The sequence below is a fragment of the Ammospiza caudacuta genome, chromosome 14 (genome assembly GCF_027887145.1).
Source record: "Ammospiza caudacuta isolate bAmmCau1 chromosome 14, bAmmCau1.pri, whole genome shotgun sequence".
NCBI classification, from domain to species: Eukaryota; Metazoa; Chordata; class Aves; order Passeriformes; family Passerellidae; genus Ammospiza; species Ammospiza caudacuta.
Genome location: NC_080606.1, coordinates 13,189,556 through 13,204,113, shown reverse-complemented (window position 1 = coordinate 13,204,113; position 14,558 = coordinate 13,189,556). Strand labels below are relative to the sequence as shown.

The 14,558-nt window shown below is 46.0% G+C and overlaps 1 protein-coding gene across 1 annotated transcript in view; it reads left to right on the top strand.

Moving 5' to 3' along the window:
* GPC3 (glypican 3) overlaps nucleotides 1-14,558 on the top strand; it is a 138,134-nt gene that overhangs the window by 67,835 nt on the left and 55,741 nt on the right. The gene's annotated exons all lie outside the window — the stretch shown is intronic.

The window sequence follows — 14,558 nt, the reverse complement described above, 5'->3', positions numbered from 1 at the left end:
CTAATATCCAGTCTGAACCTGTCAGTGAAAGCCCTTCCTCCTTGTCCTATCCCTCCATGCCTTTGTAGTAAGTCCCAGTCCAGCTCTCCTGGAGCCCCATCAGGCCCTGGAAGGTGCAGTGAGGTCTCCTGGCAGCTTTCTCCTCTCCAGGCTGAGCAGCCCTGCCTCTCTCAGCCTGTCCCCATAGCAGAGATTCTCCAGTCAGCTTTGTCACCCTCGCTCCAACAGGTCCATGTCCTTCTTATCTTGGGGCCCTTGGAGCTGGAGATGATCCAGGTGGGGTCTCGCTGGAGTGGAGGGACAGAATCCCCTCCCTCCCCCTGCTGCCTGCCCCATTTTTGATGCACCCCAGCTGTCCAGCCCCTGCTGCTCCCCTTGCAGTCGTTTGTGCAGCTCCACCTGCAGAGCATTGCCTAGAAAGGGAACAGCAGGGAGCTCAGCAAAGTCTTTTTTTTTTTTCCACTCAGAACTGAATACTGTTTTAGAAAATCCTAATAAATTGCAAAATTAACCAGAGCTTTGTTCAACCACTTGTACTCATCAGAAGGAGGGAAGCAGAAAGGTGCCAGTGCTGTATGGGAGCAGCATGCAATTCCCAGTGTGCTTGTCCTGTGAGCAGATCCCTGCTGCTTTACCTTCCTGCAAACACCTTTAAAAGACTGTTTAGGTCTGGGTTAACTAGGTTATACAGCTGTGCTGCTGGGGTGCTGTTGTGGTGATGCCATTGTGCAGGCTGGGTTTGGTGTTATCCCAAAGCTGAAGTGCTCATCTCACCTGGCTCAGGGGGAGTGCTTGGTGTGAACCCAGCTCTGATGGCCTTGGGAAGCCTCAGAGGCAGGAAAACTGGCCCCTTGCTTCCCTAGATTTTAGGGAATCCTGGCAGGGAGTTCCTGAGTATGTTGTAAAGATAACGACGTGCTTTGGTTGATTGTAGCACCATGGTAACATTGCTGCAGTGTGTGCTCAAAACAGCAGTTCCAGCAGATACACAGGGCTGAAAATCAAGAATATGCAAGTAAAGGGACTTTTGGCACCCAGGAATGAAAATATCACCCATTGGCATACACAGGTTTAGTTCATTTGTCAGCACAGTGATGCCAGGCTGCTTTCCCCCAAATACTGCCGAGGAGCAGCTTTTGGGGCCGTCTCACCTGGTGCCTTGCTGGGAGCTGCTTTGCTCAGCAGGTTGCACTGGCAGGGAGCTCTGGTGAGTTTTCCCATCTGCAAATGGATTTTTCTGTCTGTACTAGAGCTGGCAAGAGCTTTGTGGGGAAAGCTTTGAAATTATGGCGCTGTTTGCGAAGTCCTTCCCTCTGAGACGCCGAGATCGGTTTCTTTGTACTTTTAATGTGGGTTGCTTTTTGTTGGCATCTCTCCTGGGAGAGTCAGCTGGATGTACAGACTCTGTATTTTCAAGTTCTTTATTGGCAAACTTTAATCCTCAGGCTATTCTCTAATACTCTCTGGTAGCTAGCTCCATTTTTCACTTAGAGCTGGAAATACAGGAGAAGTTTTGGTTTGCAGTGATCTCAGACCCCCTCAGAACTATCCCAAGGTGTGTGAATTGTGTATTTTGTTATCCATTTTGTGATAGGCAGTGTAAGGTGCCTGATAAGCGTGTTAAAGCAAGCACCTGTTCCCCCTGCAGGATGAAAATAAAGCTTATTTGGAGGCCAGTATCAGCAGCATTCCCATTCCTGTGAAAACACCTTGGGAGTACTATGATTAGTTGTCTGAAGAGGTTTCAGGTAGTAAAGATTTTCTGACACTTGGGGTAGCATATGGCAAAGCACTGAATTGCAAGGTGTTGATTTTGAGCTAGAAAGCTCCAGCTTGGTGGCTTGGCTGGTTGGTGCTCAGAGAATAGGGGCAAAAGTTATTAATGCCTGCACTTTTGTAACCCAGTATCAACAATTTTGATCCAGCTATTTTGGCACACTGCTGCAGGACTGGAATCTCTGGTTTGGTATGCAAATATGCAGTAGCAAATTAGGAGCCTCCATCTCATTCTTGGAAGGGACTTTGGCATGAATGCTCTTGACCATCACTTGCCTCTCCAGGGGAGTGAGACTCAGGTTATTCTCAAACTAGTGAAAGCTTTTCCTCTTGTCTGGCCTGGGGAGGGAGACATTGCTATCACAATTAATTAATTAATTCACTTGTAGCAAGAATTTTGCCTGTGAGGATGCAGGTGGCCTTTGGTCAGGGTTGTCCTTTTCCAGTGTGGGAGAGTGGCACGCTGGTGTGCCCTCCTGCTTGCCCTGGTGGCATGGCAAGGCTTTGAGTCAGTTTGTCACTGAACTGGATCTGCATGAAGCAAACTGAGTGTGTGGGGCTCTGCAGAGCTGCTGGGTGCAAGCAGTGGCCAGTGATGCTCAAACCTATCAGCAGAGGTTTAATTTAAAAATAGCATTTGATTTTGCTTCTATTTGGAAATTGTTATATTATACTCTTTTTTGTTCTCCTTTTGTCCTTTTAACTGGATGTGTTCTGGCCTCTGAGATGTGCCATTTGAAGGGATTTGCAGTGAGGCCTTTATTTTAAATAAAAAGTAGAAGGCACCTGCTGACAGTGCCCCTTCCTCACACAGCAGCACAGGGAGCATCCTTTGACAGAGTGTTTGATGTCCAACCCAACTTTGCACTGACGACCACAGGAATCTGTTTGTTGACTTCAGTCTTGAGACAGATCACTTGGCTGGTGGCAACTTCGTCCCCACTACTCTGCAGCTCAAAAAGAGCTTTTTAAGGCTGCTGCATTTTATGGATGGGAATATCATAGAGAACCCACTGAGCCTGGCTGGTCTCCCTTCAGATCATGTTGGCTGCATTGCAAGTGAGATGCACACAGGTTTGTGTGTGATGGGTTGTCTTGCATCTTTTCCAAGCTGAAGTCAGAACAAGCCTCAAGACCTCATGCAGTTTAATTACTGGTTATGTGTAGCTGTCTGCATGCACTGTGCCTTGGCGTGTTCCTTGTTTGAGTGGAGGAGCTAATTTGTTGTTTTGCAACTGGCTCCCGAGTGTTTAAAAAGATATTTGGTTCTGAGATGCCCTGGCATCAGTACAAAGAGCTCCCAGAGTTAGTGGGGCAGGATGCAGTCTTAACAGCTGGAAATGAGGGTACACAGCTTTGCAATGTTTTGCAGATTTCTGCACTGCACAGAACAGCTTCTTTTTTTTCTTATCTCTTCTTTTTCCTGGCTCCCATCACAGCTGGGTTGGAAGCTGGACCTGGGATGCTTTGGATGTAGGAGAGGAGGGAGCTGCTGGTCACGAGGGAGGGGATATATGGGGTGCCTTCAAGCTTTGAAATTTCAGGCTGTCTGATTTTTTAAAATAATTTGTAATGGTTAAGAACATAATGGGAGGTCTCTAAATAGATTGGATTTAAGCAGGAAAAAACCGAGTTTCATTCTGAGCCAAAGATCACAGCATCAGAAACTTCCCTCCATGTGATTTGAGGCTTTGTCTGCATCAGAAACTGTGGGAGAGGTTCTGGCCAGGGAGGAGCTGCCCCTCTGAAAGGGGAGGGTTGGGGCACAGCCCTTTCACTGGGGCTGTGTTTGCAAATGAGCTTTGCAGCTGAAATTCCTTCAGAGTTAAACCAGCCTCATGCTCTGGGTCCTTGCTGAGATTGAGATTTGGTTTATCTGAGGGATGCTGCAAGCTGGTGCATGACAGAAGCAGGAGACTGTTAGTGTGGGCTGATCCTGAGGGGACTGCAGAGGAGTGATACCCATGGCATGACCTGCCTTTATCCTTGACTCAGTCCCTCCAGACATGCCTTTGCCCTGTGCATTTACTGTGGAATTCTCTGTTCAAACTGCCCACACATCTTTCTTTTACCAGAGAGATCAAACCCCTGAGCATCAGCCCTGCAGACATGGCTCCCTGCTTGCTGCAGCCTCCTGCAACCCCTATTAACAGAGATGCTTTATTAGCAAAATATATTCTGGCCCATTTCCTTTCCTGAAGATTTCTGTCCTTGCTCAGAGCCGCAGCTTTGCCAGCCCAGAGTTGTGCTCACCAATATCCATCTCGCTGTGCTTTTTACGCTAAACCCTCTTTTGGCCTCATTATCCGTGGCTGCCGTTTGCACTCAGGCCTCCGCCCGGGGTCATCCACCGGGCATCCTTCATCTGAACGGCCTGAGTTTACTTCCAGTGACAGAAACCCCCGTGAGTGCTGCTGCCTTCAAACCAGAGCTATCTCTGCCATTAGCAATGCTGATGAATGAGCCAAGAACAAACCAGAAAGTTAAAAGGGACCCTCTGCAAAGCAGGAGTGGTGCCCAGAGCTGCCCGGGCGGAGCGGCAGTGTTTTGTTTTGCGCTGCAGAGGATGAGGGGCTGGGTTGCAATGAGTGGTTTTGGTTCATTTTGAATTCTCTGCCTGTGTGTGGTGCTGTGAATTGTATCATTTTTGCATCTTATTGTAAAGTGGCTTTGAGGTACCAAGCATGAAAGATGCTAAATACATTTTGCTAGGGAAAAAAAATTTCAACAAACAATTGCCGCAGATTTTTCATCCATCTGCTGCAGCAGCGCACCCCTCATTGCTGGATCCTCACTGCCCTGTCAGGCCACTGCAAAAAGAACTGGTGGCCTTTTACATCCCTACCTGTTGTCTTACCCCTCTAATGAGCCCCCGAGGGCACCGAGCCTGCTTTCAGTAGGTGAAGTTTGCTGCTAACTGCATTATTCTTGCAAAGATTTGTTTAAGCAAGAGCAGGCTGGCTGCAGAAAGCTGTGCTGATAGCCTACAGCTACTTGGGCAGAGCTATTTCTGTTTAAAAATAAAAAGAAAATAAAAAGCAAGGCAGCTGTTGGCAAATTTTGCATTTCTTTATGCAGGTGTATCTTTGTAACCTAATCAATTTTCACACCCAATTCTCTTCCGTGCTAGTGGCAAAGGTTGAGATGATGCTCTGAGGCAGTGACCTGGAGAGAACCAGCTGGAGAGCTGGGTGGTTACTGAGGAAAACTTGGGGGTGACTGATGTGCTCTAAGTTATGTCTTTCTGAAGCTTATTAACTCCTGGATTGCACATATTGATCTGTATCACTGTAAAATAAACCTCGTGCTGCTGCTCTCCAGAGAGCAGAGTGCAGGCATTCCTGTGCCTGTGCTGACACCTCAGTCATCCATTCTCTGTGTGCTCCCTGAGGGATGGCCCAAAAGCCATGGAGCAGAGGGCAGTGGGGCTGTGGGAGGTGATGCTGGAGTGGCTCTGATGGGCAAAATGTCACCATGAGCTCAGTGCAGATGGGCCCAAAAGGGTTTGCCCAGCAGAGGCTAAAAAAACACCTAGGAAGGTCAGCTCTGAGCTTTGCTTCATGCAGTTCCCTTTGTTTGGAGCCAGAAGGAAATGTAGTAACTCTTCACCTGTAGATTTTGGTGCAAAATGTTTATTTTTTCCATCAGTTGGGGAAATTCCCAGCTTGCAACTTGCAAGGTGAGTGGAAAGTAATGACGATAAACAAAAATGCATTACAAGTGTTTAGTCAATTTTTTTCCCCCATCTAATGATTCTCCTACCTAATTTTGGAATTGTTGTGTATCAGTGTATTGGAATTCACTTCTGATAGTCAAATACTAGTCCTCTGTTTGATGCTGTTAATAAAGGTGTTGTGATAAAGTTGGATTAATTTAATTTCTGTCTGCAAAAGGCTATTGTTGAATGAGTCCCTTTAATACATTAATCAGACATACAGCATTGTAACAAGGTTAAAAGTGCACACCGATTTCCATTATAAAGATATTCTCAATCAGGCAGAAACTAATCTAATGTTGTAAGTCATTTTGTAATTCAATTGTTCTAACCACAGTACATGTAAAAACAAGATGTTTTCCAATAAAGTCTCAAAAAGGCCCTGCAGATATTTATATCTTTATAGAAAGGAATGATTTACATTTTCAATAAGCCTTATTTGTCTTTAGGAAAAAACCTAATTCCTTTATCGAGCAAAAATCTAATGGGAGCCTTTTTACCTTGTTTGCCATGTTTTGGGTATATTATCTTGGTGCTGACCTGTAATTGGATTAGGTTAGGCCTGACTGTCAGGGAGAAAAAATTGCTGTGGATCTGGTAGCTTCAAAACTAAGAAAAAAATCTACAGATGAAGTTAGAAAAGAAGAAAGAAAAAAGAAAACAGGGCCCTCTCCTTTTGTTGGCCTTGAATGGATTAATTTTACCAGCAGCTAATCTCTGCTGCATGGAGCTATTTTTACTATTTTCCCTTAATGATAATTATTATGTTTCTCTTTTAGACTTTCACTGGAGAGGTCCGTGGCATGGCCATGGGGAAAGCCTCATGCCCCATTGCCAGGAGCTGCATAAAGTGTGAGGTTGTTCTGAGCTTTGCTGGAAAACAAATGCCTGTAATTTTTCTGCTGAAGAGATTCAGCAACTTCACTGTTGAAATTATTTGGAGAGTTTTGGTGGCTCCAACCTTGTCTTAGCAGAGACTGGTGTTTGGAAAGAGAAAGGTGGATGGAGGGAGAAAATAGTTGCTGCTGGGAGGATTATTTCTACCTGAAGGTTAAAATAAGTAGGATGATGGTGAGGGATGGTGAGTGGGGAGGAATGGGGAGTCCCTAACCCTTTGGGGTAGGAGGGATTTCCATGCACCATAGGAAGGGAGAAGGGCATTTTATAGCAAAAAGTACTTAGAGGTGTAAAAAACCTTTGGGATGGTTTCAGTACGAGCATTTATTGAAATATAAATCTGAAAAGCTGTGTGTACCTGTGAGCGTGGTCTGTGCAGGCTGCAAAACAAGCATTGCCTTTTACCTGCTTGTTTTGAGATCACCAGTTACAGCAGATTTAGTGGTAAGCCCCGTGTGTTCTATTTTAAATAAATATTACACTTCCTATTGGATTGCCGAGAGAGAGAGAGAGAACTAATTAAGGAGATGGGATATCATCTGTAAATTTTTCTTCCCTGAGATTTTATGAGCAGTAATTTGAAAAGAGCCATATTAAAGTCATTCAGGAACAAGTTAATGCTGCGTTTCTGAGAATATTGCCCTTCTACTCAAAGATTATATTAAAGAATAAACAGTGTACAGTAGCTAATTGCTAGCTGACACATTATAATGGCTTTATACTTTCAAAATTGAATTGGTCTGGTTTAAGGGAAAAAAAAAGGGAAAAGTAATGCAGTAACTTTTTAATTATTTAACAAAGTATTTCTCAAAGAATAATTGAATCTGGGCTCATGGCTGCAGGGGGGAAGAGAGGCTGGTAGGTATTGACCACATTTGCAACCCAGCTGACACGGCTGCTGTTAAATACCCTGTTACAGGCTCTGACTCTGGCTTGTGTTCCAGACTGATGGCAGGTATCTGTTTTTCCTCTCTAAATTAGGCTGCTAGGAATTTATTTCTCTGGGATTGTTCCTTTCTGTAGTGCCGTAGGCACAAACACAGTGCAACATTAAAACCCACAGAAATCTGCCAAGGAAACCGATTAACCCATGGAAGGAAAATAACAAGCACGTGGTGATTGCCTGGAGCTGTCCTGCTGCCTGGCTTTGCCTAGTGAGGGTTTTTTATAAGATCTTGGTAAAAACTGGTGATCCCTCAAGCCCATTCCTTATTTCCCAGCCTGTTGTGATGGGGTAGATTTAATTGCCTGCAATAGGAGGGTCTTCTAGGGACCCATAGCAGCAATTGTGTGTTAGAGCATGCATGGAGTGCAGTTGTATAATTAAACTGTATTTAGCATCCTTAGCCGAAGTGGGCTCTGCTGCCTCTAGTCCTGATTTTCTGTCAGGTGAGATGAGTCAGTGCTAATGCTGAAATCAGCTGTTTGAATTTGGAGCATCTTCAGCTTCCTTGGGGAGTCAGTCCCAGGGGCAGAGCAGCAGCCTGGGGTCAGGAGCAGCTCTCAGAGGGTCCCCCCCTTTTCTGTGCTGCCTCCTCAGCCATGGAGCACCTTGGGGACTTGGGGTTCCACCAAGAGATGGACTCTGGCTACTGCCACCTTCTGGTCCTGAACCTGGCTTTAGCCAGTCTAACGTGTTCTGGGTTTCTCTGGATTTTGCTCCGTTTTCCCTTTTGCTCTGCTGTAACCCTCCAGGCAAGGCTGGCTTCTCCTTCCAAGAATAAAGTCTTAGTTTGGTTGTCTAAGAAATATCAGATTGTGCAGATTTAAGTTAAAACCATAGTGGTGCATTAGTATGCTGCAGGGCCCTGTTCCAGGAAATGTCTGCACATAGGAAAACTGCTTAAATGTGTGCCAAAAATTAAGCAAATGCTTTTTTCTTGACTCTCCCAGTTGGTTGGCTGCGTTGGGTCTGAGCCCTGGCTGGTGCTACAGCTGCCTGCCCTGTGGTTTGCTGCTGAGGTCCAGCCATCCAAACTGAAATACCAAATTCTGTGTTAAATATGGAATTAACAAAATGCTGGAGAGAAAGACTGACTTGAGAAGTTGTGCCTTAATTATACGTCATGGATTATAAAGACAGAAGGAACAACTGTGATCATTTAGTCCTACTTCCTCTCCACCTATAAATAACAATAAACAGGCTTTTGCTGAAACACAAAGCTGCTTTCTTTGGTGGATTAAACACTCCATGCTGGGGACACCAGAGAGAAGAAACATCTTGTTTGCATTATTTTATGTAGGTTTGAAAGGGCTCGACTCAAGCTGAGGTCACAGTTCCTTTGAGAGAAAGGGCATCCTGTGCTGGGGGAAGCTGGGGCAGTCCAAGGGTTGGGATGTGGTGGGACACTGTGGAGGTGCCTTGTGTGGTGCATTGGCCATCACATCCTCCTGGGGACAGGCTGGTGGCCCACCAGCAGCACCGACTGGAGCTGCAGTGGTTGTTTCTTTCCAATTTAAGGCATGTGAACTCAGATGCAGCACGGGGATGTGCAGGTGGAAATCCTGCAGCTTCAGCAGTTGGCAGCAAGGACTGAACCCATAAAAAGTCTCTTGTGCTCCCCACTGCTGTGCTGGGCTGGTGCACCCTCACCCTTGTGCAGTCTCTGGGGCAGAGTGATGGTGTGACCATGCTGTGTGTCAGACCTGCCAGCTGCTGTGTCACCTCTGTCACGCTGACACAGGTGGCTGTGTGTGGTGCCCATCCTGCTCCTTGCCCTGAGAACCAGTCCCACCACTCCTCTAGGGCCTTGTGTTTCTGCTGTGACAATGACCTTCTGCAAAGCATTTTGTGATCCTCTATGTGCAGGATGGCAGTTGGGATTTAGAACTAGATGATCTTTAAGGTCCCTTCCAATCCAAGCCATTCTAGGAAAAATCAAGTTATATTTACTTTGAAAAATGCCTCCTTAATGCCTCTGTATGGCATTAAGGAGGCATTTTGTGGTTCTGCAGCAGCTTGAAGGAGCTGGTCTTCAAGCCAGGTGGTGATGGCCTTCAGCACAACCTGGTCTGGTGGCTGCAGGGTCCCTGGGTGTTTGTAGCCCATGTCTGCAGCATGTGTTGGGTGTCACCGTGGGCACTGGTGTGACAGGCACTCTGTTATTTTAAGCATTAGTGTTTGTGTGCATTTTACACATTATAGCGTTGCATTATTTAAGGGTGATGCATTATTAAACGTTCTCCTCAGCACGGAGAGTAGGTCACTTCCTCTGATTCCTGTCTCTGCATGAGTGAGTTAGGATGCTGTCTCTTATGTAATCCTTGCAGTCTGAATAATGGCGTTCGTAATACTATAGAGCTGATTAATAACATTTAGTACTTCATTAATGAGGAATTTTGTTGGAGTGTTCATTGAAGACATCTGTGTTACCATACTCAGTTTGTTCTTTCTGCTTGAGTGCCTGGAACCAGAAGAACAATCATTACTTAGTTAATAATGATGTGCTTCCTAAGATAAAGGCTTGTAAATTCATTTTTATGCCCATAATCACATTTTTCTGCTGTGAGAAGAGTGGGGGAGCTGGGAATTGTCTCTTTCCTATCTTCCTGACAAAATGTATCTAATGATTAGAAGCATATAATAAGAGTGTTTGTCCTAGCCAAATGTTTCTGCACTCCTGTTAATCAGCCTTGGTTTGAGAGCGTGGCGCCGTTTGTGGAAGGCGATGCAATCACTGGGGCAGTGTGGCAGATTTAAATCTGTAATAAAAGCCCTGGGGAAATTAACAAGACAAAACATTAACCACAGACTAAACATTAACATATATTAGCATTTTTATTACACCTGTAGAAATGGTAAATGTGCTTGGTTACTACTATTAAAAAGTTTATGTTCTATCCCACATCATCGCAATGTATATTTTTGGTTTAAGCCCTTTAGAATTTAATTAAGCGGAATTCTGTAGCAGCACTTGAGTAATAGACTTCAGGTTCACTTTTATGGTGACTTTGAAGATAAACGGGGCACAGATGCGATCTTTATAATGCTAATAAGACTTGTGATGTGTAGTGGAGCAGGTTGTTAAAAAGAATTGGGGAAGAGGCACCAATTCAAGCTGCTGTCTTCCTGTGGCTTTCAGCCTCACTGGTCAAACTGGGCTCCATCACTGAAGGATGCTCAGGGTTTAGTCGGCATCACTTGGTTCCTCCAAAGACAGCAAATCTGTGGTCTCTTGATGTTCTGTGCATTCTGCAGCAAATCACCCTTTCAGAAGCTGTGTTCAAATCAATTATAATAGTTAATCTCTGTTCAGTTTGATGTGTGGCTTCTCCCAAAGGAAACCCACGAGTAAGTATAAAATGACTTATGTGAACTCCAGAGAGCAAAAGAGATTGTGGGAGGAAATCTTCAAAAATGAGGGCATCCCCTTGAGGGGAAAAAATACTGTGTCTTCCTGGAGAATGAATCTATAAGCAGAAGAATTCATAGAAAAGGCAAATGGAAACTCCATGTAAAGTTTAAGCAAAGGTCGAACACAGCAAACTCTCCTTTAGAGCAGAGTGGAGCTCCTGGGCTGAATGAGAAGTGGCAGCAGCAGGTATCCAGCAGTGTCTAATGCAATCCCTTTTTCTCCAAGGAGAAGCTGATTAGCTACTTTTTTTTGGTTGTTTTTTTTCCTCTTCTAAATCATCTAAAAAATTACCTTTAAAATGTTCTTACTTTTAAAAGCAGAGCTCAGATTGGCACTGAGGATCCCAGTGTGCTGCTTTCCAATCCTTTCACCCCTGAATTTCCTGCTGATGTGCAGGATAAGATGTTTTTTCCCCATGTGGCCACGCTGCCTCGTGCCTTGGCAGCAGAATCTTGGGTTCTGAGTTGTTGGAATGGCTCCTGAGGTATTAAAAAGTCTCTTTTTCCCAGCCCCACACTCGAAGTAGTTGAGATTCCTCGGCTCTGTTTTTCAAGGTTGTTTATTTGCTCTTATCCAATACATTGTCTTTCTGACCCAATGAGATCTGTCCAGCAGGTTGGGCTATGGCACAGTCCCTGCCCTTGGGGTGGTGTGACCTTTTTATACTAAAAACTATATGTAGTTTATTTACAATAATTTTCCAATACCTATCACCAATGTTAGACAGTCTGTCTCTACTCTAAACCAATCCAGAAGTGTCACCATCACAGCAGAAGATGGAGGACAGGAAGGAGAAGGAGAAAGACAGCACACGCCCAGATTCCTCCATCTTGCCTCTTGAACCCCCGTTCTAAAAACCCCAAAATTCTACTTTTCCACACTGTGGTAAATTCACCATCATTCTATTCAAACCCTTGTGGCTTGTAACGCTTCACACAAAGTTGGTGATTGTTACCATGGGTTAAAATTGAAGGCACAGGTGTCGTTGACTCTGTGCCAAGGTCTCTGAGCCCCTGCCAGGGTCTTGAGTCCTCCAGGGCAGTCAGGAGAATATCCTGGGTTCCACCAGCAGAGCAGGTTCATCAGGAGTCTCAGTGGTGTCAGGGATGCCATCCTGCCATAGCCAGGCTGGAGCTGCCCTCCATCAGCTGCACGGGGGCTGTGATGCTTTGCACAGAACCTGCTGCTGTGGTCAGTCTTTCTTTGATAATTAACCCAAATCATCCCAGTTTCCTGGGCTGGCAGGTACCCACAGAGATCAGCACTGTGCTTTACACCCATCCATCAGCTCAGCTGTAGCAAATCTGATCCCTGCAGTCCTCAGACACCTCTTATCTTAAATTAATGGGGAAGCCTTACAGTGGGCTGCTGCTGGTGCTGCTCCATTAGCCTTGCCCCTGTGCTCCCCTCAGATCAGTGTTCCCCCTAAAGCTGAGCCATCACAGCTGCAGCCCCGGGTGTTGGGAGCAGCTGCTGCCCCCGGGCACTGCCCAGCCTGGCTCTGGCACCTCCTGGGGCTGCAGTAAAGAGCTGGAGCAGGGGTTGTGGTCTCCTCAGAAGGCAAAGTGTTCCCCTCGTGGCCTGGGTCACACTCCTCATGGAGGAGGCTAATTAAATCAGGTAATTAGTGAGTTTGTTAATGAGCTGGGGCAGGATAGTTTTGCTTGGGCTGTTAAAGTGTTGGTGGCTTTGGGGGTTTGTAAAAGCTCCAGGCTTTGGGAAGGTTTTTCTTGCCTGGTGTCCTTGGCAGATAAAATCCAACTCCTGTTGTCTAAAAAAACACTCTGGCATTTGATTTACTTAGTCATTTTTTTGTGGCTTAATGTGTCAAACTTCAGCCTATTCTGCACTAAGGCAGAGCTCTTGCACTGACTGTACTTTAGATAAGGGCTGGTGTATATTTACCATCCCCCTGGTAGCGTGGGGAGGAGAAGAGCCAGCGGTTCTGTTCTGTCAACTTGCTTTGAATTTCACATTTATATTTCTGTGTTGGAAGGAAACCACTTGTTAAACGCTCTTGCTTGATACAAGTGTGGCAATTGGATTAGAGATGCTCCCTTCCTTTTGCTCTCCCTCTTGCAGACACACCACAGTGCTGAGGAGCTGACTGTCCTTGCTCTCCAATACTTGGAGAGCTGAATCATCACACTTGTTTCTCCTCAAGGTCTGAGCTTGTATCTATCCCTTCTCTGACTGCATTTTTCTTTTCTTTTTGGAGCCTGCTTTAAAATGGCAATGGTTAGGAAGAGATGGGGGAGCTGTGTTCATGTGTTCCTGAGCCTGCAGTGTGGACACAAAAACAGGGTAAGATTGAAACAGCATTTCTGAGCTGTCGTCCTCGGACTGCTTGTGGCCCAGTAGACTTTGGCAGATGGTTTGTGAAATCCTTCCCTCCCCCAAAAAGCACACACGATGCTGCCCCTGCAAATGAGCAGGCAATCTGTTACTTCTACTTTCACTCACTTTATTTTAAAGTTCAAATCTCAGCCGGGTTTTTGTTTGACTAAAGGGTGACAACTATTTCACTGTGGCTTCACAAGATGGGCTCCAGGGTTGGGGTTTTTTCCTGAGAAAGTTAGTTAGTGCTTGAATAGATGAATAAGTAAAAACTTGGTGGAAAGTTTGAGCAGTGCATCCTTCTATCTGCAAAGATTTCATCTGCTGTCCCGTGTCACAGCTAATACAATCCTGTTTGTGGTTTCATCTCATAGGAGGGATGGCTGGACTGGGTGATCAGTGATTTGACTTGATGATCAACCATTGAACTTGATGATTGTAGAGGTCTTTTCCTGCCTTACTCAATGAATCTTGGAGCTTTGGTACCCAGGTGCTGTGTGGGGTTGTGAGGATGCAGCTGAGCTGCAGCTCCTGAGCAGGACTTGGGAGCAGAGGGGCTGAGCTCCCTGCAGTGCTGGTGGCAGATGAAGCATCCCCACTTTGCTGGGTCCCCCATCCCCACCTTGCTGGGTCCCCTTGCTGTTTGAAGCAGGCTCTCAGGTGCTGCCATTGTTCACACTGTCGCTGACCCTCCCCTCCCATTCAGTGACTCTCTGCATCCTTGGGAAAAAGCCTTGATCCTGGACTTGCTCTTCTCTCAGAGTTTGGGAGGTTTTGCCAGCTGAAAACTGGGCTTTGGAAATGGATTGGAATTTTCACAGAGCTGGGGAGAATCAAAGGGAGTCATCACAAATGGCAGCTTCAAGTGTCCAACCTTTTCCTTCTCCTCCACTTCATGTGTCCATTCAGAGCCTGGGTGCAGTGATGCTGCTTTGTGGCACTGCTTCCTCTGTACCCCCTGTCCTGGAGCTTTTGTGTATCTTGTGTTTCCCTGGAGGAGGTTTCATGGCAGGTCTCATCTCTGCCTTGGGCAGAGGAAAAGCCCACAGAGACCCCTGAGCATCCTGACACTCCTGCTGCTCTGCCCTTTGCAGGGACTTGGCACCAGCCAGGATGGAAAGGGCAGGCACATCCCCCATTCCACAGTGTGGGGGGTCTCAGATCCCAAATGCCCTTCTCCAGCTCTCCTGTTGTCCTGTGATTTCCTCCTATTCCTGTCTGCTTGCATCAGGGGACTACCTGTAAATGTTATGAGTGCTAACAGAAAGCCCAAAAGGCAAAGAAAATAGCCCAAAATGTGATCCATTTTCTGAATGCCTTCCTCCTTCTGTTTATGAAGCCTGCCAAGTGATTTAGGAAGGGCAGTAGGGCTGATACCTTCTTATGCAAAACTTGGTTTTGGCAAGGCAGAGAGGAGGCACAGCCAAGGGAGGGCACAAGAGGAAAAGCCAGGTAAGATGCTGCAGAAACTGCCCCCC